Source organism: Scyliorhinus torazame, chromosome 8 (assembly GCF_047496885.1).
Source record: "Scyliorhinus torazame isolate Kashiwa2021f chromosome 8, sScyTor2.1, whole genome shotgun sequence".
In the NCBI taxonomy this organism is placed as follows: Eukaryota; Metazoa; Chordata; class Chondrichthyes; order Carcharhiniformes; family Scyliorhinidae; genus Scyliorhinus; species Scyliorhinus torazame.
The window spans coordinates 13,810,737-13,836,250 of NC_092714.1; the positions used below are offsets into that span (position 1 = coordinate 13,810,737).

Sequence of the window (25,514 nt, forward strand, 5' to 3'; positions counted from 1 at the left end):
GCAATGAACCTCAGCATTTCAGAGCATGTAGAGGTCAGGGTGAGAAAGGGGTGATGGGAGAGGGGCTGTCGAATCCCACAAATAGCTTGACTTTCAACATGACCAAAAGGGTTCAATGATGAGGACAGCATGCATAAACTCATTGAGGAGTGATCTAATTACGATGTTTAAAATGACTGAAGGAGATGCTAGGGTTGACTGCAAAGAACTATTCGTACATCGCTGAAATGACAGATGTTGTCGAAGCTTTTAACCTTGCACTCATCAGGGCAAACACAAGAATGCCAAATTTCAAACAGTCACAACAACATATACTACAGGAGAAAAGGTGCTGATTGGTTGGCAAGTCGAATCGGATTGGTTGAAGCATTGCCATGGAGATAGCAGTGGGCTTTTGCCAACGTGGGCCGGTTGAGCAGAGGCCCAAGACGAACATCCTCAAAGGAAAATTCTGTTGATGTTATAACCCTTCAGGGGGCCCTGGGATCTGCAACCTCAGAGTCCCTGTGGCCTCACCGGAGTCTGATCTACCTCGATGAGGGGGCGGCGGAGTAAACCCCTTAAACCAGAGGCTGCTGGGTCATAAATAACCCCGCCCACACGACCCTTTGGGGGATAAGAGGTGCAAATATATACGGAAATAAATCTAACTGCAAAAGGTGCACCGTTAGATATGATCCCGTGATTAGGCAGCACTTTCTAAACATTCCCAGAGTACGCAAATAGGTACACTAAATATGTACAATAAAAAACACTATAAGATAATTAGTTGAGCTCATCAAGTTGCTCATTTACACTTCCTTGATGTACATTCATGCACTGATACACGGGATTCTACTCTCTGCAAACAAAAGGAATATGTTCAAGCCGTGCGCACTTTATGAATGAGCTGGGAGCTTGGAGAGCCGAAAGTTCCCCATTGCTTTCTCCAGGGCAACGACTCGGCAAGCTTGGCTTGCCAATGAATCAGCAGCCTTTTCTCCTGTAGAATAAATTGTTGCGGGTTTTTGACATTTGTCCTTCTGATGTAATTCTTGCTATTCTGGAGTGGAAAATAAATAGCTTCAGCATCATATCTTTCTTTACAACAAGATTCGGGTTCTGTGGTACAGAATGCCATTTTCCCTGTTAGGGGTGGTGGGATGGAGTGGGGGTGGGGGGGGTGGGGCAGATCAAGGGGGCATTAGCTTTAAATGGAAGCTCAGCCATTCAGGCTGTCGCCAGGCAACACTACTTCACAAACGGTAATGAAACTCTGGAGTCTCCCTCAAACACTTGTCGAGGCTGAGAGTCAATTGAAAAGTTATAAAGTGTGATCGATAGATTTTTAATTCGGTAAGGGTTATGGAATTCAGGGATGGCACGGCGGCACAGTGGTTAGCACTGCGGCCTCACAGCTCCAGGAACCCGGGTTCAATTCCGGCATTGGCTGTCTGTGCGGCGTCTGCACGTTCCCCCCCGTGTCTGCGTGGGTTTCCTCCGGGTGCTCCGGTTTCCTCCCACAGTCCAAAGATGTGCAGCTTAGGTGGATTAGCCGTGATAAATTGCCCCTTAGTGTTCAAAAGGTTAGGTGGAGTTAATGGGTAACGGGAATAGGGTGGAAGCGAGGGCTTAAGTAGGGAGCTCTTTCTAACAGCTGGTGAAGACTCAATGGGCCGAATTACCGGCTTCTGCATGGTAAATTCTCTGATTCTAATTGAGCTGGGTAGAAGAGGTACAGATACAGATCTACTCAGGTCTTACAGAATGGTGGAACAAACAGGAAGTGCTGAATGGTTGCCCCCTGTTGTCAACCCTGCATGAAGTGAGTGTGTATGTGGACATTAGGTCATCAGAACAAGATTGGGATTGATGTGAGGCCCTCTCCGTTGCCTCCATTGTAAAGAAAGACCAAGGAACTGATCATCGACTTCATGACACACATGAACGACACACACCCGTCCGCATCAAGGCTCCGAAGTAGAGATAGCTTTAGGTTCCTGGGGGTCACCATCACCAATAGTCTGTCCTGGTCCACTCACATTGATGCAACAGTCAAGAAAGACCAATAACGTCTCCACTTCCGACGGGAGCTAAAGAAATTTGGTATGTCTGCATCAACTCTCACAAACGTCTACTGATGTGGCATAGAGAGCATCCTATCCGGCTGCATCACAGCTTGGTGTGGCAACTGCTCGGTCCAAGATCGCAAGGAACTGCAGAGTGTGGTGAACTCAGCCCGATGCATCACACAAGCTTGCCACCCTCACACATTGATTCTGTTTACACTTCCGGCTCCGTCAAGAAGGCACACAGCATTATCAGAGACTCCTCCCACTCAGGCCCTTCCATCAGACAGAAGATACAGAAGTCTGAAGACCCGCACATCCAGACATAGGAACAGCTTCTTCCCCACAGCTACAAGACTCCTCAACGACTCCCCCTCGGACTGATCTGTTCCCTGTAAGAACTCTATTCACAACGCCCTATGCTGCTCTTGCTCATGTATTTGCTTCGTTTGGCCCCTTGTTCCGCACTGTAACCAATCACTGTTTGTCGATGTACCATTTGTCAATGTTCCCTGTTGATTATTCTTTTTGTCTCCTATGTACGTACTGTGTACGTTCCCTTGGCCGCAGAAAAATACTTTTCACTGTACTTCGGTACATGCGACAATAAATCAAATATTTCCCAATATCACTGTGGAATACTGTGAAACAGGCATGTCTGTGTGTGTGTGACAAAATTAGTTAAACTGAAGACAGTTAGACTGTAAGGTTTAAATCAACGAAAGGTGCTAGGTGTAAAAGCAAGTATTTGAGGTGGAGATGAGCAAAAGGGAAGATGAAATACCAGCGAACAACATGAATAGAACTTTGCATTAGGAGATAATAGTAATAATAATCTTTATTGTCACAAGTGGGCTTACATTAACACTGGAATTAAGTTACTGTGAAAATCCCCCAGTCGGCACTCTCAGCTCCTGGTCGGATACACAGAGGGAGAATTCAGAGATTCCAAATTACCTTTCAGCATGTCTTTCAAGACTTGTGGGAGGAAACCCGCGCAGACGCGGGGAGGACGTGCAGACTCCGCACAGACAGTGACCCAAGCCGGGAATCGAACCCGGGACCCTGGAGCTGTGAAGCAACAGTGCTAACCACTGGATACGGGGGTGAAGTGAAGTTTAGCTGCTGCATTTCAAAAGGAAACTTTACAACTGGCAACGATCATAAATGAATAAAGTATTACTTTTAATTTATTCAAAAGTAGCGATCATGAAAACAATAGGACATATTTCTAACATTCTGGGAAAGGATTTGGATTGATTGGTTTATTGTCACGTGTACTGAGGCACAGTGAAAAATATTGTTCCGCATGCAGCTCAGACAGATCATTCCGTACATGAAATGAAAATACATAATAGGGCAAACATAGAATACACAATGTACGTAAAACACACAATGTAAATACATAGACACAGGCATCAGGTGACGCATACAGGAGTGCAGTACTACTCAGTGCAGAAGATGTGTGAACAGATCAGGTCAGTCCATAAATCAGTCCAGGTGACTCCCAAAGTGAAGAACAATGGATTTAAAGATGAAAGAGGAAAAAAAAGTTACATTAAAGATTGAAAGCTGCAGGAGTAGAGAGTGGCCACGTGATATCTGGAAGAAAAGTGCTGTGCTTGGAGAGAGCTGCGAAAGAAGCAAAATGGGCAGCAGTCACCCTCAGAAAAGTGTTTGTTGCAGAAAGTAAAGTTGTTTTACAAGTTTGGATTTCTTTTACTGAGTGTGAGAAAGAGATGCCCTGCTCAATAGCAACAGTGTGCGCCGTGTGGTAAAATTGCTGGTTTTTTTCAGAGATTAAAAATGTACAGGGACTGTTGCTTGAAAAGGGGAGTCACGGTGAGTTTCAGAAACCTTTGCAAAAGGTTTGCAGGGCTATGTTCAACTGTGCAAATGGCTTACTTCTCTCTTTGTTAATAAATGTTGAATGCAATATTTAAAATTTCCAAAAGTGGTACTGGAATTCCTTTTCTCGTGTCCCCAGTGAACATGCTGCCTCGTTACAATAGACAATTTGCGAAATCGTTGTAACAGCTTGTCCAAGTTTGACTTTGCCATTTGAGGAAATGGGCACTTGGAATAACTGAGAGGGAGTAGAGCACCTCGGGATCGTAGAGACAGATAGGAGAAGACGGCAGGTCAATGACCAGAATGGGACAACCAGTGATCAGCACATGGCAATGTGACCAACATGAGAACGTAAGAAATAGGAGCAAGAGTAGCCAATTAGACCCTCAATCCTGCTCCAACATCCAATGAGATCATGGCTAATCTGATTGGAACCTCAACTCCCCTTTCCTGTCTGCACCCACCCCCCCTTGCAGACGGTAAGTCTGTCTCACTCAGCGTTGAACATATTCAATGATCCAGCCTCCACTGAGACCTGTGGAGAAGAATTGCAAAAACTAAAAACTCTGGGCGAGGAAATTCCTCCTCATCTCCAACTGAAATGGCAGAACCCCTCCCCCCCTCTTTTCTTTTTAAACTGTGTCCCCAATGTGTGTGTGTGTGGGGGTAACAGGACTGAATGTCCCAGTACTGGCTGGGTGTGTTGTCATGAATTTGCCTGGCAACTGCAGTGAAGTGAACAAAACATAATAGGATTCGAGATGTGCAGCAACAGGTAAAAGTCTGCCTAGAGACAGCAGTAGACAGTATTCAAAGGTCCAATTGATATGCGCATCTCACAATAATGAGATTATAAGGCCATTGAGATAATAATCATATGTGAATAGCTTATGAGGAGAAACAGTTTATAGAGTGTTGGAAAGGTCAATAAGGCAGTCATATGTTAATGTAAAGTCAAGAACGTTGATCGGGGCAGACAGTCGAATACGCAGAAGACCGAATCAAAGAGGAACAAAGGTATAATTGGCCGGGCGATCAGAAGTTGGGGATGCAGTTAACACCCAGCAGTCTCAGAAAGCAGATAGGCCATTTCCAGCCACTAAACCGGAAAGCTAGTTTTTCAGCTAGCAGCCGAGAAGCCAGTTTTACATCAAACAGGCCTCTAGGTCTTAGAGGCAAGGCGGTGCAGAAACCCTTCACAATGGCAGTTTTAAATGTCATCACTGGACCAGGAAAAAGATGTCTCCCAGGCTTGAGTATCATCTGTATTGTGCAGTAACTATACGCTGGTTAATTAATTTGGATGTTTTTTCAGGAGACGGGCAATGTTGACGGAGTTCAGGTATCATAATTAGATTTTGGAACAAAGGGCACGTTCTATATAAACTGTGTGTGTGCGTGTTCAGTAATTCATACATCTTAATTGCGTGAGAGTAGAGTAGATCTGTTTGTATGTATTTGTCTTTATTTTCATTAACAGTCTTTGCTAATTGTTACACGACGGTTGGGCTGTTTGTTCCCACTGGGGTTTCACTTGGCTCCTTACACCAAAACAAAACAAAACCATACACCACCACGAACCAGTGTTCCAGGTTGGGATACCCTCACAGATAACATCAGCGTGCTTCGCGACAGAGAACTGGGGGCTCGTTCGGTATCCTAAAAAGCTCAACTCCCTGGGCGCATCGGATTTTGACTGTTGAACATAAAAACAGTGAGAAAGAAGAGGAAACAAGTAAGAATATGTTGGACTTAGTAAGAAGGCTGCAGAAAACGGCTTTTGTGCCAGCTTGATCTTATCTGGGCACAAACAATGTAACGGTAGCAAGTTTGAAAAAAACAAATTGCGGGGATTGGCACATAAATTGGAAGTAGTCTTAGCGGCAGGAGCTAAGAAGACTTCGATAATTGAAAGCCGTGCCACACATTGGTATATTTATCAAAGGGGTTAGCTGGACCCAAGATTTAGAGAAGTGAGTATTTTGAATTAGTAAAGCTTCGATTACAAAGAGACTTGGAAATGAAGAGATGCAGGAAGAAGAGAGTGGGAGAGAATGTTCCGAAGGGAAGGTGAAGAGAGGAAAGGGAAATGGACAAAGTCACATTAGGGGGAGTGGGGGAAAAATGAGAGCGAGAGCGAGAGAGAGAGAGAGAGAGAGAGAGAGAGAGAGAGAGAGAGAGAGAGATCGAGTGCTAGAGCAGGAGAGAGAAAACTTTGACGCCGAGACCTTATGCATTTAATCAGCAGAGAGAGATTGTTAAAGTATGTGTGTCTGGGAGAGAAGATGTCGCTGCACACCCCTCATCCCAAATATAGATAAGAATTTTGGGAACAGTGAACATTTTTCTGGGGTATCGTCTCTGTTAATGCGTGCTCTTGAATTTTCTAATGTTTAATAAGATGGAACTAATAAGAGAAGCGTTGAGAAATGTAACAACTTTAAAATTAAGTCGTTTCAGTTTTATGAAGGGGGAGGGACATTAATCATGAATTTGCCTGGCAACAGCAGTAAAACAAAGTGAACAAAATACAATGGAATGCAAAATGCCCAGCAACAGGTAGAAATCTTCCTAGAGACAACAGTGGAGAGTATTCAAAATGCCCCATTGATATGTGACTCTCCCAATAACAAGATTAGAAGGCCGTTGAGATAATAGTTTATGAGGAGAAACAGTTTATCGATGGTTGGGAAGGTCAACAAGGTAAAGTTATGTCAATGTATAGCCCAGGAAGTTGATAGGGGCAGACAGCTGAATATACAGAAGACATAATCAAAGAGGAACAAAGGTATAATTGGCCAGACAATCAGAAGCCAGGGAGGCAGGTAACACTCAGCAGTCTCAGAAAGCACACAGGTCATTTTCCAACCACCAAGCCTGAAAGCTACTTTTTCAGTTATCAGCCGAGAAACCAGTTTTCCAGGCCTCTAAAGCTCAGTAGCAATGCAGTGCAGAAACCCTTTGTAACGCCAGTTTTAAATATCTTTGCTGGACCACGAACATACGTTTCCCAGTCTAGAGCATCATCCCTGTATTGTGTGGTAACTATCAGCTGGTTACTTAATTTGGATGTTGTTTGGGAAAACGGATAAATTTTAAAGAGTTTAAGTATCATAGATACATTATGGAACAAAGGTACGTTCTATATAAATTGTGTGTGTCATCATGGAATTATCATCATAAGATTTGCAGTGCAGATGGAGGTCATTCAGCCCATCGAGTCTGCACCGGCCCTTGGATGGTGCTCCCCATTTAAGGCCACACTTCCAACCTATCCCCGTAACCCAGTGACGCAACCTACACATACATCTTAATGGCATGAAAGTCGAGTAGTCCTATTCCTGTGTATTTGTCTTTTCTTCAGTTTAATAAATAGACTTTAATAATTGTTACACAACGATTGGGCTGTTTATTTTATCTGGGGTTCCTCCTCATAGCAAGATAAAACAAAATTATACACTCGAACAAATCAGTGTCCCAATTTGGGATACCCTCGCAGATAACATCAGCTTGGTTCATGGCAGTCTGTAACAGGACTGTGTGTCCCAGCACTGACTGTGTGTGTGTGTGTGTGTGTGTGTGTGTGTGTGTTTGTGTGTGTATAACAGGACTGAGTGTCCCAGCACTGACTGTGTGTGTGTGTGTGTGTGTGTTTGTGTGTGTATAACAGGACTGAGTGTCCCAGCACTGACTGTGTGTGTGTGTGTGTGTGTGTGTGTGTGTGTATAACAGGACTGTGTGTCCCAGCACTGACTGTGCGTGTGTTTGTGTGTGTATAACAGGACTGAGTATCCCAGCACTGACTCTGTGTGTGTGTGTGTGTGTGTGTGTAACAGGACCGTGTTTCCCAATGCTGAATATATTTGTTTTTAAAGGGATGGTAAGAAAATGGAGTGATTAAAACAGTCGCCTGTAATTTGAAAATTCTTTCACAGAATGAGACACACAGTTGGAATCCAGACGTCATGCTGAAGGCCAAGGTTAACCCAACCTTCTGATACAGCAGTGATAATTCAGCTTGTGAGCTGATGTAAGTTGACATGTTGGCCGGCTGAGACAGCAGCGAGCATTGCAAAATTTCCTTCCTCTTATCAACAAGTCCTTCTGACCTCAGCTGACCTGCAGTAGTCAAAAAGGTGAAGGAAAACTCCCTTCCTGTAATCATTCTTAAACTCACTTCAAAATAACAGTCGAAGGCTACAACAATTCACTCACCTACAGAGCAGATTTTAATGGCTGAGCAGAAGGATATCTGTGTTGGCAATAAAACTCCCGTACAATGTCAGCGCCCCCTGCCACCAAGAAACAGGCCCAAGAAATCTACACATCCGGTTGAACAGAAAGTAAACCTTCTATAATGTCCCAATCTAAATGTCAAACTCCCAGGACAGACACAACACGGGGTTAGATACAGAGTAAATCTCCCTCGACACCGTCCCCATCAAACACTCCCAGGACAGGGACAGCACGGGGTTAGATACAGAGTAAAGCTCCCTCTACGCTGTCCCCATCAAACACACCCAGGACAGGTGCAGCACGGGGTTATAAACAGAGTAAAGCTCCCTCCACACTGTCCCCATCAAACACTCCCAGGACAGACACAACACGGGGTTAGATACAGAGTAAAGCACCCTCGACACAGTCCCCATCAAACTCTCCCAGGACAGGTACAGCACGGGGTTAGATACAAAGCAAAGCGCCCTCTACACCGTCCCCCTCAAACACTCCCAGGACACCACAACATGGGGTTAGATACAGAGTAAAGCTCCCTCTACACTGTCCCCATCAAACACTCCCAGGACAGGTACAGCACGGGGTTAGATACAGAGTAAAGCTCCCTCTACACTGTCCCCATCAAACACTCCCAGGGCAGGTACAGCACGGTGTTAGATACAGAGTAAAGCTCCCTCTACACTGTCCCCATCAAACACTCCCCGGACATGTACAGCACGGGGTTAGATACAGAGTAAAGCTCCCTCTACACTGTCCCCATCAAACACTCCCAGGACAGGTACAGCACAGGGTTAGATACAGAGTAAAGCTCCCTCTACACTGTCCCCATCAAACACTCCCAGGACAGTTACAGCACAGGGTTAGATACTGAGTAAAGCTCCCTGTACACTGTCCCCATCAACCACTCCCAGGAACAGGTACAGCACGGGGTTAGATACTGAGTAAAGCTCCCTATACACTGTCCCCATCAACCACTCCCAGGAACAGGTACAGCACGGGGTTAGATACAGAGTAAAGCTCCCTCTACACTGTCCCCATCAAACACTCCCAGGACAGATACAGCACGGGGTTAAATACAGAGTAAAGCTCCCTCTACACTGTCCCCATCAACCACTCCCAGGAACAGGTACAGCACAGGGTTAGATACTGAGTAAAGCTCCCTATACACTGTCCCCATCAAACACTCCCAGGACAGGTACAGCACAGGGTTAGATACAGAGTAAAGCTCCCTCTACACTGTCCCCGTCAAACACTCCCAGGACAGATACAGCACGGGGTTAAATACAGAGTAAAGCTCCCTCTACACTGTCCCCATCAAACACTCCCAGGACAGACACAACACGGGGTTAGATACAGAGTAAAGCACCCTCTACACAGTCCCCATCAAACACACCCAGGACAGGTGCAGCACGGGGTTAGAAACAGAGTAAAGCTCCCTCCACACTGTCCCCATCAAACACTCCCAGGACAGACACAACACGGGGTTAGATACAGAGTAAAGCACCCTCTACACAGTCCCCATCAAACTCTCCCAGGACAGGTACAGCACGGGGTTAGATACAAAGTAAAGCGCCCTCTACACCGTCCCCATCAAACACTCCCAGGACAGGTACAGCACGGGGTTAGATACAGAGTAAAGCTCCCTCTACACTGTCCCCATCAAACACTCCCAGGACAGGTACAGCACGGGATTAGATACAGAGTAAAGCTCCCTCTACACTGTCCCCATCAAACACTCCCAGGACAGGTACAGCACGGGGTTAGATACAGAGTAAAGCTCCCTCTACATTGCCCCCATCAAACACTCCCAGGACAGGTACAGCACGGGGTTAGATACAGAGTAAAGCTCCCCCTACACTGTCCCCATCGAACACTCCCAATATAGGTATAGAACAGGGTTAGATACAGATTTCTCTTTACACTCCAATAATCTGCAGATTGAGTACATCTCGTACCCACTCTCTGGCCTCCACGTTGAGGTGGGATCAGACACTGAACATCAAAACCAACTGAACACCCGATTGTGAATGTCAACCTGTTTCCTCTTTGAACTTCTAGCACACAACGGTGACCTTTATCTTGTCGGATATCTGTCAAGCCAGATATCTGAGGGGTTTGAGGCAGATACTAGCTTTCCTCTCGTGTATCTAATCCAAGCAACATGCAGCTGTTAGGACTTTTGTCACTCTGGGGTGACTATTCTTTGTGTTATGTTTTTTTATCGGACTTTTGATAAACCTTCACTTAAAACAAAGGAGTGGGTTGTCTGAGTATTGTGTCAATTCTGAGCATCACACTGTCGGAAGGATGTTAAGGGTTTGAAGAGGGTGCAGGAGATTCAGAGCCGTACCAGGCATGAGAGACTTCATTCATGTCAAGAGAGTGGAGAAGCCTGGAGTTAAGGGAGATTAATAGAAATCTTCAAATTAATAGGGGGCTTTAATTGAATAAATACCATAGTGCCATGAGACATAGGAGCAGAATTAGGCCATTCGGCCCATCGAGTCTGCTCTGCAATTCAATCATGGCTCATATGTTTCTCATCCCCATTCTCCTGCCTTCTCCCCATAACCTCTGATCCCCTTATTAATCAAGAACCTATCTATCTCTGTCTTAAAGACCCTCAGTGATTTGGCCTCCACAGCCTTCTGCCGCTAAGAGTTCCACAGATTCACCACCCTCTGGCTGAAGAAGTTCCTCCTCATCTCTGTTTTAAAGGATTGTCCCACCAGTCGGAGGCTGTGCGTACTATTGGAAACATCTCCAGGTCCACTCCATCCAGGCCTCGCAGTATCCTGCAAGTTTCAATAAGATCCCCCCTCATCCTTCTAAATTCCAACAAGGACAGACCCAGAGTCCTCAAACGCGACAGACAAACTCATTCCAGTGGCAGGATGGTCGGTAACCAGAAGGAACTGATTTAAGAAAGAAAGGTAGCAACTGGGAAAAGATAAGAAACATTTCTACGCCATGAATCACATGCTGCCTGAATTGAAGCAAATTCAACAGAAACGTTCAACGAGGGAATTGAAGGGGAAACATTTTCAAGACAATGGAAAGAACAGTGGGAAAATGGAACTGAGTGGATAGCTCTCGCAAATGACACAATGGGCCGAATGGCCTCCTATGCTGTCTAACTCTACGGACAGGATTGAATGACGGAGGCTCTCGCCCACCGGCTGCAGAGTCACCTGGAGCCCCCTTATTGTCTCTGCTAGCGAAGGCCTGCTGCAATCTAGCACCGATCAGGAATTTAACAGGCCAATGCCGGGCCTCTTCCGGGATTTATGACCCCGGGGGGGATAAAATCCCACCCGCTGAAAGCTGCCGGCCAATCGGAGGCCGGGAGCTGCCCATTGCCCGTGTGCACCACAGGGAGAGGTGGCAGCTTCCGGCACAGCACCCACTGGAGGCCTAAGGTTGACGAGAATCAAGCCACAGGTGAACGGAGGCCGAGATGTGAATTACAGGGAGACGGGCTGGCTGGCTGAGGGGAGTAGGGAAATCAGTAGGGCAGGGCGTGACTCTCAGTGTTCCCCCCCCCCCCCCCCCCCCCACCCCCCCCACCCCCCCTCACCTTCATGGTGTCAGTTCTCTTGATCAGGTACTTCAGATCTTTCACGTCACACCTGCTTTGAGAAGGCGCCATGAAATGCAAAACAATTAATGACACACTTTGGACTTTTAAGAAATGGGTGTTTATAAACGGGTGTGTATATAAATATCTGTAGTGAGAGTACCTTTAAGAAATGGGTGTTTATTACTGCAGTGATGTCAGAGAGTGGGCTGTCTGTCAGCTTTTTACTTTCGCTTTAGGCTTTTTGCTGCAGGGTGGGTTTGGTTTCATTTTAGTTTTGGAGAAGCTGCAATCACAGCAGGATGTGTGAGAATCTGTGCAAGCTTGTGAGTGTCCCTTTGCTGATTTCCACGTGGTAACTGTTCTCAGTTGTGACGTTAACCTGATGTCGTTCTGCTAAAAGGTGTTTTTAAGTCTTATGGATGTTAAAAGGAAAGCTTAAAGGATTACTTAGTGTTTTATTCTTTGAGGGTTGTATTTGAATTGATGGTTGCTAAGATGTTCACTGTATGTTTTAAAAAGGTTAACTTGAGTTCATAGAATAAACATTGTTTTGCTTTAAATAATACGTTTCCATTTCTGCTGTACCTGTAGAGTGGGCCGTGTGCTCCCCATACCACAATCTATCAAAAGTTGTGGGTCAGGTGAACTCCATGATACACTTTGGGGTTCTCTAAACCCTTGGCCATAACAGGACAGGTAACAAATGGCAACTAATAGTAACGTTGAGTTGGATCATTGACAGAGGGATTTGAACTCACCTTCACTAGCTGATTAGTTAGTAACATAACTGATATATGTAACAGTAACATCCCTCAAACTGGATTATGATCCCAGACCAGACCCCCAACAGTGGCTAGGACGATGGACTGAAACCCCAATATTTTTTAGTTTATTTGTAAGACTTGAGGAAGAATGATTCGATCCAGGAGTGCACGGTAGCCTTGTGGATAGCACAATTGCTTCACAGCTCCAGGGTCCCAGGTTCGATTCCGGCTTGGGTTACTGTCTGTGCAGAGTCTGCACGTCCTCCCAGTGTGTGCGTGGGTTTCCTCCGGGTGCTCCGGTTTCCTCTCACAGTCCAAAGATGTGCAGGTTAGGTGGATTGGCCATGCTAAATTGCCCTTAGTGTCCAAAATTGCCCTTAGTGCTGGGTGGGGTTACTGGGTTATGGGGATAGGGTGGAGGTGTTGACTTTGGGTAGGGTGCTCTTTCCAAGAGCTGGTGCAGACTCGATGGGCCGAATGGCCTCCTTCTGCACTGTAAATTCTATGATAGGAGTGATCGCATGAAGAATAGGGCAGTGGTATTTCTACAGATTGTTACTCTTTTATAATTATCCTGCTGTAAGAGAGTTGTGGACTCCATTTCAGGCAGATCAGAATTCACCTCTTCTCTCTCCCAACACTTCTCCAAAATTACTCACGGCCTCTCTGGTTTCCTGGGCTCCACCCAGCAATGATTTCATCTCCCCCAAGCTGAAAAGCAAAGATTTCATCTCCCCAATGTCTTATGTCTGCAGGTTGCATAAGCACATTAACTCCCCAGGGACCCCTCCCCGACCCCCGACACCCCCCCCCCCCCCCCGACCCCCGACACCCCCCCCCGCCCAGTCAAACCATACTCCTCCGGTCAATTTTACCAGCTGTTTCCGAGAAGCAAAACAAAATCCTTTCAAAAAACATGACCACAGCTGTCAAACACACTATAAACCCAGGTTTCTAACCCTTAAATTGTCCCAAACTTGAGAAGCCAATGTTCCATTTGTCACGCTTGGTTAGCACAAAACTCAACAAGAGGACTGTTTTCTTCAAAAATAAATGCACAGCCTGATCGAAGGATTAATGGATAAAGACTCTGGGTCTGAACTGCCAGGGGCTGATCCAGGAGGCACCTCCAATCACTGTAAGTGAGCAAGGAGAATGACGGTTTGGAGGAAGCGGAGAAGAGGGAAGGTGAGAGCAGGAGGAGAGGAAAGAGGAAGGAGGCAAGGGAACGGAGGGGGCAGAGATCGAAGGAGGGTCAACTGGCGAAGAGGGAGGAAAGGGAACGGGGGCACGAGTAGGAAGAGAGCAGAGGGACAAGATGGACGATGAGGTGAGGCGGAGAGAGGGGCGAGGTGGAGGGAGAGAAATAGAGGAACAGAGGGAGGCGAAGAAAAAGAGGGGGGAGAAGGGAGTGGAACAACTGGGAAGATTCAGTCCTCTGCATACACCGGACGTAGTATGAGGATAGAATTGGGATTAAGGCGATACCTAAATCCAATATCTGCAACACCCACTTTCTCCCCATCCATTTTATTTCCCCCCTCTTTCCTCCTCTCCCATACCCTGCCCATCCCCCACCCCGTAACCGGCCCTCTCCCGTCCCTCCCAGATTAAGTGGGTTGGTGCTGACTCGATGGGCCGAATGGTCTCCTTCTGCACTGTATGCTCCATGTCTATGTACACACCCAGAGAAGCGTCACTTGGGTTGGATTCTATAGAGTTCCAGTGAGCCAGAAATCAGTGTGACTCAGCTCCTCTGGGCTGGGAGTGGAGAGCGAGGATTGGCACCGACAGAAAGAACCATTAAACAAAAATTTAATGTGGTACTGAATTATTGTCCAATAAATCACAGACTTGTCCAGCTCGTACAAACACTGCCGGTAGGAGGTTTGATTCACTGAGATTTTACTGATCAAGGTCAGGGTCATAGATGAGCCGCACGATTAGTGAGCAGACAAACACAACAGCTGGCACTAATTTACAGTTCGAGACCTCAAGGCGGAACCTGGGAATCGGCTCCTCGTCTTTCTTTAAAGGCCGCCTTGAATTCAGAGAGCAGCCAATCACACTGCTCGCAAACATCCCGAAGTCCGTGTCAGCCGTGGGTCGGTGGGTAACCCCCTCTTTCGGGTGAGAGGCTACGCGGTGGCCCCCTCTACTCCTCACAGATGGATATAAACGAACAAGCAGTCCACGTTTTGGCGGACAGTAAAGGAGGTTTCCCCCTCCTCTCTCCTCGCTGGTCCTGGCCAATATTTTCCTCTTGCTGTCACCAATCATGCAGCTTTTGCTGTGCTCATATTTGGCTGCCCCGTTTCCTACATTATAGCCGTGCCCGAGTCTGAATGAACTGTAAAGTGCTTGGTGCCGCCCCGAGTTTGGGGTGCGTGACAAGCACAGCGAGATCCCACAGCCAGCAGTGAAGATAAGTAGCTGCTAATGGGTTGCTGGGGACCGCAAAAGCTGCCAATGCACACACCTGGACAAGAAGTCATGGCTTCAGCCTCACCTGGAAGCTGCTGCCTCCCAGTGGTGCGGCGCTCCCCTCAGTACTGCACTGGGAGTGTCCGTGGAGTGCGTCGTGGGCAGGGCCGGGTGGCGATGCAGAATTTGGCAGCAGAGAAACAGGCCATTCGGCCCATTTAAATGGCTTATTCTGACGTTAATGCTCCAAGGGATACGCCTCCCACCTCAACCTATCAGTTAATCAATTTCCAGCTTTCCCCCTAAACACGACAATACATCAAAGTAAAGGCAAAATGCTGTGGATGTTAGAGAGATAAAAACAGAGAGAGCTGGAATATCGAGCTCAAAGCATTAACTCAGTTTCTCTCTCCTCAGACGCTGCCAGACCTGCTAAACTTTTTTCCACAACGTTCTGATTCTATTCACCTCCCTCTGTACAAACTCCACACAGACAGTCGCCAAGGCTGGAATTCATCCCGGGTCCCTGGCGCTGTGAGGCAGCAGTGCCAACCACTGTGCCACCGTGCTGCCCCCTTATTCACGGCCCCCTTAGTTCCCCACTAATCATGAATATGATGTATACCAAACCGCAAGTAATAAATGATATTACCCCTGCCTGTTCTCGGTTAGTAATAAATGACCAAAAGATCAAAACTTTCTTTTTTTGAGCTACACGTTTATTTTTTCCACATTTTGCCATCTCAAGAGGCTCTTTGTCCCAGCAGCCTAGTTTGTAACCTCGGGGTGATGGACATCAATTCAGTCGAGACGCTGAGTAGCAGTGAACTGATGCTTTAATAGACTAAAAGTGTGCCAATCTGTAGCCCCTCCCACACGGCAAGACTGCCCCAGATCGACGGGCTTTATACCTCCTCAGAGGGGCGGAGCCACAGGCAGAGCCAACAACAACATTCCAACAGTACACCAGCAACAACCAATAACAGAACAGCAATGACAGTGAGTATATACAACAGTGGAGATAATGATAGTACTGGAACAGTAGAACAATAGTGAACACGTATACAACAGCCTTATGTAGCTCACCACACGGAGTGAGTAGGAAGAGGGTGGAGGGGCAAGATGGAGGATGGTTCTGTGTTCAAAACACACACCGGGAAGCTACCAGGTTGTCCGTCGTGGCTCAGTGAGTAATGTTCTTGCCTCTCGAGTTGCAATTTTGTGGGTTCAAATCCCAGTCCAAAGACTCGAGTACAAAATCCAGGGGGGCTCACAGGGACAGCGCTGCAGGAGGGCTGCACGCCCAAGAGTGTCATGAAACTCCATTTGCCCTCTCAGGTGACTGCGAAAGATTCCAAGGTACTAAGGGGAGGCCTCCCTGATCTCTTTGGGATGGCTTAAGCATTTGAACAGCGCTAAATGAATGCAAGTTGTCTTTGTGACAGCAGCCCTGGCGATTGAGGGACTCCAGGGCCTGATGTAAAGATGAAACCAGTGGCTAGGGTGTACTGAAACACAAATGATTGATCCTCCAATTTCCCAGCAGGACTAATGGAAAGATTTGAAAATTCTCATCCTCCTACGGTCTCATCCTTGTTCATCTTTGTAATCACCTCCGGTTCTACAACCTTCTGAAATTGCTGCAATTCTGGTCTCTTGACCGCAGGCGGACTTACACGTTTGGGGGTCTCGCGATCTCCCTCTTGGCAAAGACCCCATATCACAGCCCGCCTCTGATAATGTGGAGGCCTGCCCCAATAATGTCAAGCCCCACCCACAATGATGTCTCCGCTCACCTCTTGGCTCTCGCTCAGGTGACCAGGCCTCGAGCCTCAGTGACCGCGTGTGCTCCTGGCTGGCTGACTTGACTGACTGCTGCTGCTAGCTGTAGACTCCTCTATATCGGAGAGACCAAACGCAGACTGGGTGATCGCTTTCCTGAGCGCTGTGCGCATTCAGGACCCTGACTTCCTGTTGCTTACCACTTTAACACAAGACCCTGCTCCCATGCCCACAGGCCTGTCCTTGGCCTGCTGCAATGTTCCAGTGAAGCACAACGCAAACTGGAGGAACAACATCTCATCTTCCGGTTAGGCACGCGACAGCCTTCCGGTCTCAACATCGAATTCAACAACTTCAGATGATTAGCCATACCCCACCTTGACCCATTTCATTTGAACTGTTTTTAACCATTTCTTTCTCTCGTCTTTCTTTATATATCTTCATCCGCCCCCCCCATCTTATCCTCCTTTTGTTACCCTTTCTCCCCTTTGCTTCCCCCTCCCCCCACATCTACAGTTCACCCTCTGATGTTAGTTTCCCTGCTGTTTGGCCTTTCACATCTTTTGCCCTCTCTGGGGGCTGCCATTAGCACTCTGTTCCCTTGGTTTCTGTGGCCATTAGCAGCCGGTTTCCCTGGGTTTCTGTGGCTATGACTCATCTTTCATTCTCACTCCACAGTATAAATATTTCCCACTTTCTCTGTCTTTTAGCTTTGACAAAGAGTCACCGGACTCGAAACGTTCGCTCTTTTCTCTCTCTACAGATGCTGCCAGACCTGCTCAGATTTTCCAGCATTTTCTCTTTGGCTGCTGCTAGCTATCTGGCCTGGTGGCTTCTCTTCCTTTTCGTTGGTTGCCCGCTCGCCCGCCCTCCTCAGCCATGGCCTGGAGGTCAAGAGTCGCCCCACTGCTCCCCTCGACGGCCCGCGCCTCCTCCTCGCCTCGCTGAAGGCCTCGCATCCCGATGTTAGGTCGACGACCTCAACTTTGCCTCGGGCTGCCCGCCGGACCGGATGGCAGAGACCCGGCTGCTGGTTCGCACCTTTACGCCAGGAAAGTTCAGAAGCCTCACACCGATTCAGGGGATCGGTGTCCGGGCTGCTCGAAACCTGCCCCCAGCTCTCAACGTCTGGCAGACGGTTATCCCGCTCTAACGGGGAGTCCACCAATCAGAGCCCCATGTTGTTCTGCATTGCCTGCTGATAGGTTCAATCAGGAGCAATAGACAAATTTAGAGATACCAAGGGCGGGATTCTCCCACAATTGACTGGTTGGCCCGACGCCAGCGCCAAGCACGGTGCGAACCAGTCCGGCGTCGGGCCAACCAGAAGTTGCAGAATCCTCCGCACTTCTAGGGGCTAGGCCGGCAGCGGAGGGGTTGGCACCGCGCCAACTGACACCGAAGGGCCTGCGCGAGTTGGCGCATGCGAAGAACCGCTGGAGTGGTCGTGCGCATGTGCACGGGGGTTCTTCTCCCGCGCCGGCCATGGCGGAGCCCGACCGAGGCCGGCGCGGGAAGAAGAAGGAGTGCCCCCACGGCACAAGCCCACCTGCAGGTCGGTGTGCCCCGATCGCGGGCCAGGCCGCCGTCGGGCCCCCCCTGGGAGCCGGATCCCCCTGCAATCCCCCCCCCCCCCCCCCCCCGAGGACTCCACTAGACGGGCCTAGCAGACAAGTCCCGCCGTGTGGGACCGTGTCCATTTCACGCCAGTGGGACTGGCCAGGAACTGACGGCCGCTCAGCCCATCGAGGCCCGGAGAATTGGCGGGGTGGGGGGGGTGGGGGCGCTGCCAACGGCCCCCGGCCGGCGTGGCGCAAACCCCGCCCCGCCCCAAAACCGGCACCGGAGAATATGGCAGCCGGCGCGGCGGGGCGGGATTCACGCCGCCCCCCCGGGGATTCACCGACCCGCCGGGGTGGGGTGGGGTGGGAGGGGGGTGGGAGAATCCTGCCCCAAGGCTCCGATTGGTGCTCCCCCCACAACAGTCACCTCTCTGTTTGGGGGAGGGTCCGTGCTGCAGTGCCGAGAGTTTCACTGAAGTCCTCCTGTGCTCTTGACAGCCCCCATTTAATCGCTCCACTATTGGCGGCCATGCCTTCAGTTTCCTAATCCTCAAGCTCCTGAATTCTCCCCCTAAACAGTTCTAACTCCCTATCGCCCCTCCTTTAAGACCTACCTCTTTCACCAAGGTTTTGATCACCTGCCACCTTCGTGGTTCAAAGTGTCAAGTCTTGCTCCGGTGAAGCACCGTGGGGTAATTCACTGCCTCACAGAGGTGGTACATCAATGTGCTTTCTTGGAGTTAGTTGCTGCCGACAAATTACGCTCGCGTGGGAGGTGATATTTTAAAACTGATTGCGGACGGAACCCAGCTGCCTGCCTGCCACGGCCCCGGCATGTGTCCGTGTGCCAGCACCGTCGCAGGGACTCAGCGCAAGGGTTAAACTCAGCCACGGCTCCTGGCCCCTCCCCGGTGTCCCTCCTGCAAGCACTTCCTGTTGAGGAGGCCGGCGGTCGCACTCCAGAGGAAATGATGACGGCAGGCAGCTCTCAAGCACAGACAAAAGAAGCTAATGCGAGACAGGAGGGCCAGCGATGTGCTGCGTTACAGAGAGCATCCCGAAAGCCCGTTTACACAGATCCCAGTTATGTCCGGTAGAGACCGACAGGCTGTGACGAGTTGGCAGCGCTGCTCATGGAGGAAAGGCAGGCGGCTCGCACAGTACCAATATATCCAGGCCTTGAAGCCCCCCTCCTCCCCACACACATAAAGCCAGGATTGCTAAGGCCACAGGTCATTTTAAAATGCAGGTTGATCGATCTTTGTTAGGCAAGTTTTAAAAAAATTTTAGAGTGCCCAATTATTTTTTTTCCTTTTGAGCGGCAATTTAAGAACAAGAGCATACAGCGCAGAAGGAGGCCATTCGGCCCATCGAGTCTGCACCGACCCACTTAAGCCCTCACTATCCCTGTAACCCAATAACCCCTCCTAAACCTTTTTGGTCACTAAGGGCAATTTATCGCGGCCTAACCCGCCCGTCTTTGGACTGCGGGAGGAAACCGGAGCACCCGGACGAGACCCACGCAGACACGGGGAGGACGTGCAGACTCCGCACAGACAGTGGCCCAAGCCGGGAATCGAACCCGGGACCCTGGAGCTGTGAAGCCACAGTGCGAGCCACTTGTGCTACCGCGGCCAATCCACCTCGCCTGCACATCTTTTGGGCTGTGGGGGCGAAACCCGCGCAAACACGGGGAGAACGTGCAAACTCCACACGGACAGCGACCCAGAGCCGGGACCGAACCTGGGACCACGGCGCCGTGAGGCAGCAGTGCTAACCACTGCGCCAGGCGAGGGTGCGTAAGGGTCACGGAACCAAAGCGAGAGTCTGGACTTCAGAAACACGTCATCCAGCGCCCAAGCGAACGGGGGCCTCCTACTGTTCACAGGGTACACCCCAAATGCGACTCACTGCCGGGTATCCATTATCTCACACAGAGATTGCCCGACCTCCCTCGAGTGCAGCCCAGTCTGCGACCCGGCTCGTGAATCCGCTCATGGCATCCCACAAGGCTGAGGCCATTTGGTCCCCCGCCTCTGTGCTGCCCCTCTTACAGAGCCATCCACGTCGCCCTACCCCACTTGCCACCCTCCTTTCTCCAAAGCCCCTGTTCTTCTTTTTCAAGCGCGCGCGCACCCGATGCCCATTTGGAAAGTTAGCATTTTAAATCTGCTCCCGCCGCCCCCGCCCCACAAACCAGCACGTTCCCGATGGCAGCGACTCACTGCGCCGTTTTCATTCTCACCTCCACGGCGCTTCTCTTTTGCCGGTGATGTTGGAGTGAGGCCCCCGCGGAGATCAGCTCACCCGCCCGCCAGTGGGACCGGTTTTCCCCCTGGTTTGCTGCATCAAAACCCCTCATAGTTATGAAAACCTCGACTGAGTGGTGCCTGCGACCTCCTCTGCTCCAGGGAGAACAACTGGCTTCTCTACTGAGCCTCCGACACCACCCCCCCCCCCCCCGCCCCACCCTCCCCCCCGCCAACCCCCAGCCTCGTCCCCGGAGATGACGGGAATTTAGGAAAGTTGCTGAACAGCTACGGAAAAAAACTTTCCTATTTACACAAGTCACCAAAATCACACTGGGGCCCAGCCGGGAGGTGGGGTCGCGACCTGTCAGTGACCTTTAGGGGCGGTGGGGGTCATGACCTCGAATGACACCCACCGCCGACCCCCCCCCCCCCCCCCCCACCCACCCACCTCGTGACGGGGTAGGAGACGCTTTGACTGAGGTGGCACTGTGAGCTGGAAGGGTTCTTTCGGAGCAATTCGTGGTCATGACCCGGAGGCGACCTTTCCTCCAGCAGCCCGTGTGACCGGATTCTGTCAGGATTACTGGGAATTGGCCAGAGCTTTTTGAAGTGGCCGGGGAGCTTCCTGAACTTTAATGGGGATTGAGGGTAGGGGCAGCAGCAAGCAGAGGCACCACCCTGGAACGAGTGTTCACACAGATAGAATCACAGACAGTATACAGCACAGAGTCTGGCCGTTCAGACTCTCAGCTCCAGGTACACTCCACACTGAGGTCCTCTCGCCCTCACTCGCCTAACCCCATCAAACCTTCCAATCAGGCCCTTACAGAACGGGGCACAGGTCGTTACAGTGAGGGGCACAGGCTGTTACAGAACGGGGCACAGGTCGTTACAGTGAGGGACACAGGCTGTTACAGAACGGGGCACAGGTCGTTACAGTGAGGGACACAGGTTGTTACAGAACGGGGCACAGGTCGTTACAGTGAGGGGCACAGGCTGTTACAGAACGGGGCACAGGTCATTACAGTGAGGGACACAGGCTGTTACAGAACGGGGCACAGGTCGTTACAGTGAGGGACACAGGTTGTTACAGAACGGGGCACAGGTCGTTACAGTGAGGGGCACAGGCTGTTACAGAACGGGGCACAGGTCATTACAGTGAGGGACACAGGTTGTTACAGTGAGGGGCACAGGTTGTTACAGTGAGGGGCACAGGCCCTTACAGAACGGGGCACAGGCTGTTACAGTGAGGGGCACAGGCTGTTACAGAACGGGGCACAGGTGGTTACAGAGAGGGGCACAGGCTGTTACAGTGAGGGGCACAGGCCCTTACAGAACGGGGCACAGGTTGTTACAGTGAGGGACACAGGCTGTTACAGTGAGGGGCACAGGCTGTTACAGAACGGGGCACAGGTCATTACAGTGAGGGACACAGGCTGTTACAGAACAGGGCACAGGTCGTTACAGTGAGGGGCACAGGTTGTTACAGTGAGGGGCACAGGCCCTTACAGAACGGGGCACAGGTCGTTACAGTGAGGGGCACAGGCCCTTACAGAACGGGGCACAGGCTGTTACAGTGAGGGGCACAGGCTGTTACAGTGAGGGGCACAGGCTGTTACAGTGAGGGGCACAGGCTGTTACAGTGAGGGGCACAGGCTGTTACAGTGAGGGGCACAGGCCGTTACAGTGAGGGGCACAGGTCGTTACAGTGAGGGGCACAGGCTGTTACAGAGCGGGGCACAGGTCGTTACAGTGAGGGGCACAGGCTGTTACAGAGCGGGGCACAGGTCGTTACAGTGAGGGGCACAGGTCATTACAGTGAGGGGCACAGGCTGTTACAGAGCGGGGCACAGGACGTTACAGTGAGGGGCACAGGACGTTACAGAGCGGGGCACAGGTCATTACAGTGAGGGGCACAGGCTGTTGCAGAACGGGGCACGGGTCATTAAGTGAGGGGCACAAGCTGTTACCGAACGGGGCACAGGTTGTTACAGTGAGGGGCACAGGCCGTTACAGAACGGGGCACAGGACGTTACAGTGAGGGGCACAGGCTGTTACAGAACGGGGCACAGGTCGTTACAGTGAAGGGCACAGGCTGTTACAGAGCGGGGCACTGGTCATTACAGTGAGGGGCACAGGCTGTTACAGAACAGGGCACAGGACGTTAAAGTGAGGGGCACAGGCTGTTACAGAACGGGGCACAGGCTGTTACAGAACGGGGCAGTGGTTGTTACAGTGAGGGGCACAGGCTGTTACATAACGGGGCACTAGTCGTTACAGAACGGGGCACAGGTCGTTACAGAACGGGGCACAGGTCGTTACAGAACGGGGCACAGGTCGTTACAGAACGGGGCACAGGTCGTTACAGTGAGGGGCCCAGGCTGTTACAGAGCGGGGCACAGGCTGTTACAGAACGGGGCACAGGTGGTTACAGAACGGGGCACAGGCTGTTACAGAACGGGGCACAGGTCGTTACAGTGAGGGGCACAGGCTGTTACAGAGCGGGGCACAGGTCGTTACAGTGAGGGGCACAGGCTGTTACAGAGCGGGGCACAGGATGTTACAGTGAGGGGCACAGGCTGTTACAGAACGGGGCACAGGTCGTTACAGTGAGGGGCACAGGCTGTTACAGAACGGGGCACAGGCTGTTACAGAACGGGGCACAGGTCGTTACAGTGAGGGGCACAGGCTGTTACAGAGCGGGGCACAGGATGTTACAGTGAGGGGCACAGGCTGTTACAGAACGGGGCACAGGTCGTTACAGTGAGGGGCACAGGCTGTTACAGAACGGGGCACAGGCTGTTACAGAACGGGGCACAGGTGGTTACAGAACGGGGCACAGGCTGTTACAGAACGGGGCACAGGTCGTTACAGTGAGGGGCACAGGCTGTTACAGAGCGGGGCACAGGTCGTTACAGTGAGGGGCACAGGTCATTACAGTGAGGGGCACAGGCTGTTACAGAGCGGGGCACAGGACGTTACAGTGAGGGGCACAGGACGTTACAGAGCGGGGCACAGGTCATTACAGTGAGGGGCACAGGCTGTTGCAGAACGGGGCACGGGTCATTAAGTGAGGGGCACAAGCTGTTACCGAACGGGGCACAGGTTGTTACAGTGAGGGGCACAGGCCGTTACAGAACGGGGCACAGGACGTTACAGTGAGGGGCACAGGCTGTTACAGAGCGGGGCACAGGCTGTTACAGAGCGGGGCACAGGTTGTTACAGTGAGGGGCACAGGCTGTTACAGAACGGGGCACAGGTCGTTACAGTGAGGGGCACAGGCTGTTACAGAGCGGGGCACTGGTCATTACAGTGAGGGGCACAGGCTGTTACAGAACGGGGCACAGGCTGTTACAGAACGGGGCAGTGGTTGTTACAGTGAGGGGCACAGGCTGTTACAGAACGGGGCACTAGTCGTTACAGAACGGGGCACAGGTCGTTACAGAACGGGGCACAGGTCGTTACAGAACGGGGCACAGGTCGTTACAGTGAGGGGCCCAGGCTGTTACAGAGCGGGGCACAGGATGTTACAGTGAGGGGCACAGGCTGTTACAGAACGGGGCACAGGTCGTTACAGTGAGGGGCACAGGCTGTTACAGAACGGGGCACAGGCTGTTACAGAACGGGGCACAGGTGGTTACAGAACGGGGCACAGGCTGTTACAGAACGGGGCACAGGCTGTTACAGAACGGGGCAGTGGTTGTTACAGTGAGGGGCACAGGCTGTTACAGAACGGGGCACTAGTCGTTACAGAACGGGGCACAGGTCGTTACAGAACGGGGCACAGGTCGTTACAGAACGGGGCACAGGTCGTTACAGTGAGGGGCCCAGGCTGTTACAGAGCGGGGCACAGGATGTTACAGTGAGGGGCACAGGCTGTTACAGAACGGGGCACAGGTCGTTACAGTGAGGGGCACAGGCTGTTACAGAACGGGGCACAGGCTGTTACAGAACGGGGCACAGGTGGTTACAGAACGGGGCACAGGCTGTTACAGAACGGGGCACAGGCTGTTACAGAACGGGGCACAGGTTGTTACAGTGAGGGGCACAGGCTGTTACAGAGCGGGGCACAGGACGTTACAGTGAGGGGCACAGAACGGGGCACAGGTCGTCACAGTGAGGGGCACAGGCCGTCACAGTGAGGGGCACAGGCCGTCACAGTGAGGGGCACAGGCCGTCACAGTGAGGGGCACAGGCCGTCACAGTGAGGGGCACAGGCCGTCACAGTGAGTGGCACAGGCCGTCACAGTGAGGGGCACAGGCCGTTACAGAGCGGGGCACAGGTCGTTACAGTGAAACGCACAGGCTGTTACAGAGCGGGGCACAGGTCGTTACAGTGAGGGGCACAGGCTGTTAGAGAGCGGGGCACAGGTCGTTACAGTGAGGGGCACAGGCCGTTACAGTGACGGGCACAGGTCGTTACAGTGAGGGGCACAGGTCGTTACAGTGAGGGGCACAGGTCGTTACAGTGAGGGGCACAGGTCGTTACAGTGAGGGGCACAGGTCGTTACAGTGAGGGGCACAGGTCGTTACAGTGAGGGGCACAGGTCATTACAGTGAGGGGCACAGGTCGTTACAGTGAGGGGCACAGGTGGTTACAGTGAGGGGCACAGGTCGTTACAGTGAGGGGCACAGGTCGTTACATTGAGGGGCACAGGTCATTACAGTGAGGGGCACAGGTCGTTACAGTGAGGGGCACAGGTCGTTACAGTGAGGGGCACAGGCTGTTACAGTAAGACGCACAGGCCATTACAGAGCGGGGCACAGGTCGTTACAGTGAGGGGCGCAGGTAGTTACAGTGAGGGGCGTAGGCCGTTACAGAGAGGGGGCGCAGGTCGTTACAGTGAGGGGCGCAGGCCGTTACAGTGAGACGCACAGGCCGTTACAGTGAGACGCACAGGCCGTCACAGTGAGGGGCACAGGCTGTTACAGTGAGATGCACAGGCCGTCACAGTGAGGGGCACAGGCTGTTACAGTAAGACGCACAGGCCATTACAGAGCGGGGCACAGGTCGTTAC

General features: G+C 51.0%; 1 protein-coding gene across 4 annotated transcripts in view; it reads right to left on the reverse strand.

The window, feature by feature from the left end:
- Nucleotides 1–25,514, reverse strand: part of nrip1a (nuclear receptor interacting protein 1a) — a 210,795-nt gene that overhangs the window by 86,626 nt on the left and 98,655 nt on the right. The window contains exon 1 of one of the 4 annotated variants that reach the window (XM_072513108.1): nucleotides 18,859–19,083. The exons of the other annotated variants lie outside the window; for them this stretch is intronic. The gene's annotated coding sequence lies outside the window, so the exon portion shown is untranslated. Of the gene's footprint in view, nucleotides 1–18,858; nucleotides 19,084–25,514 lie in introns of those variants that run through there. 4 annotated transcript variants of the gene reach the window in all.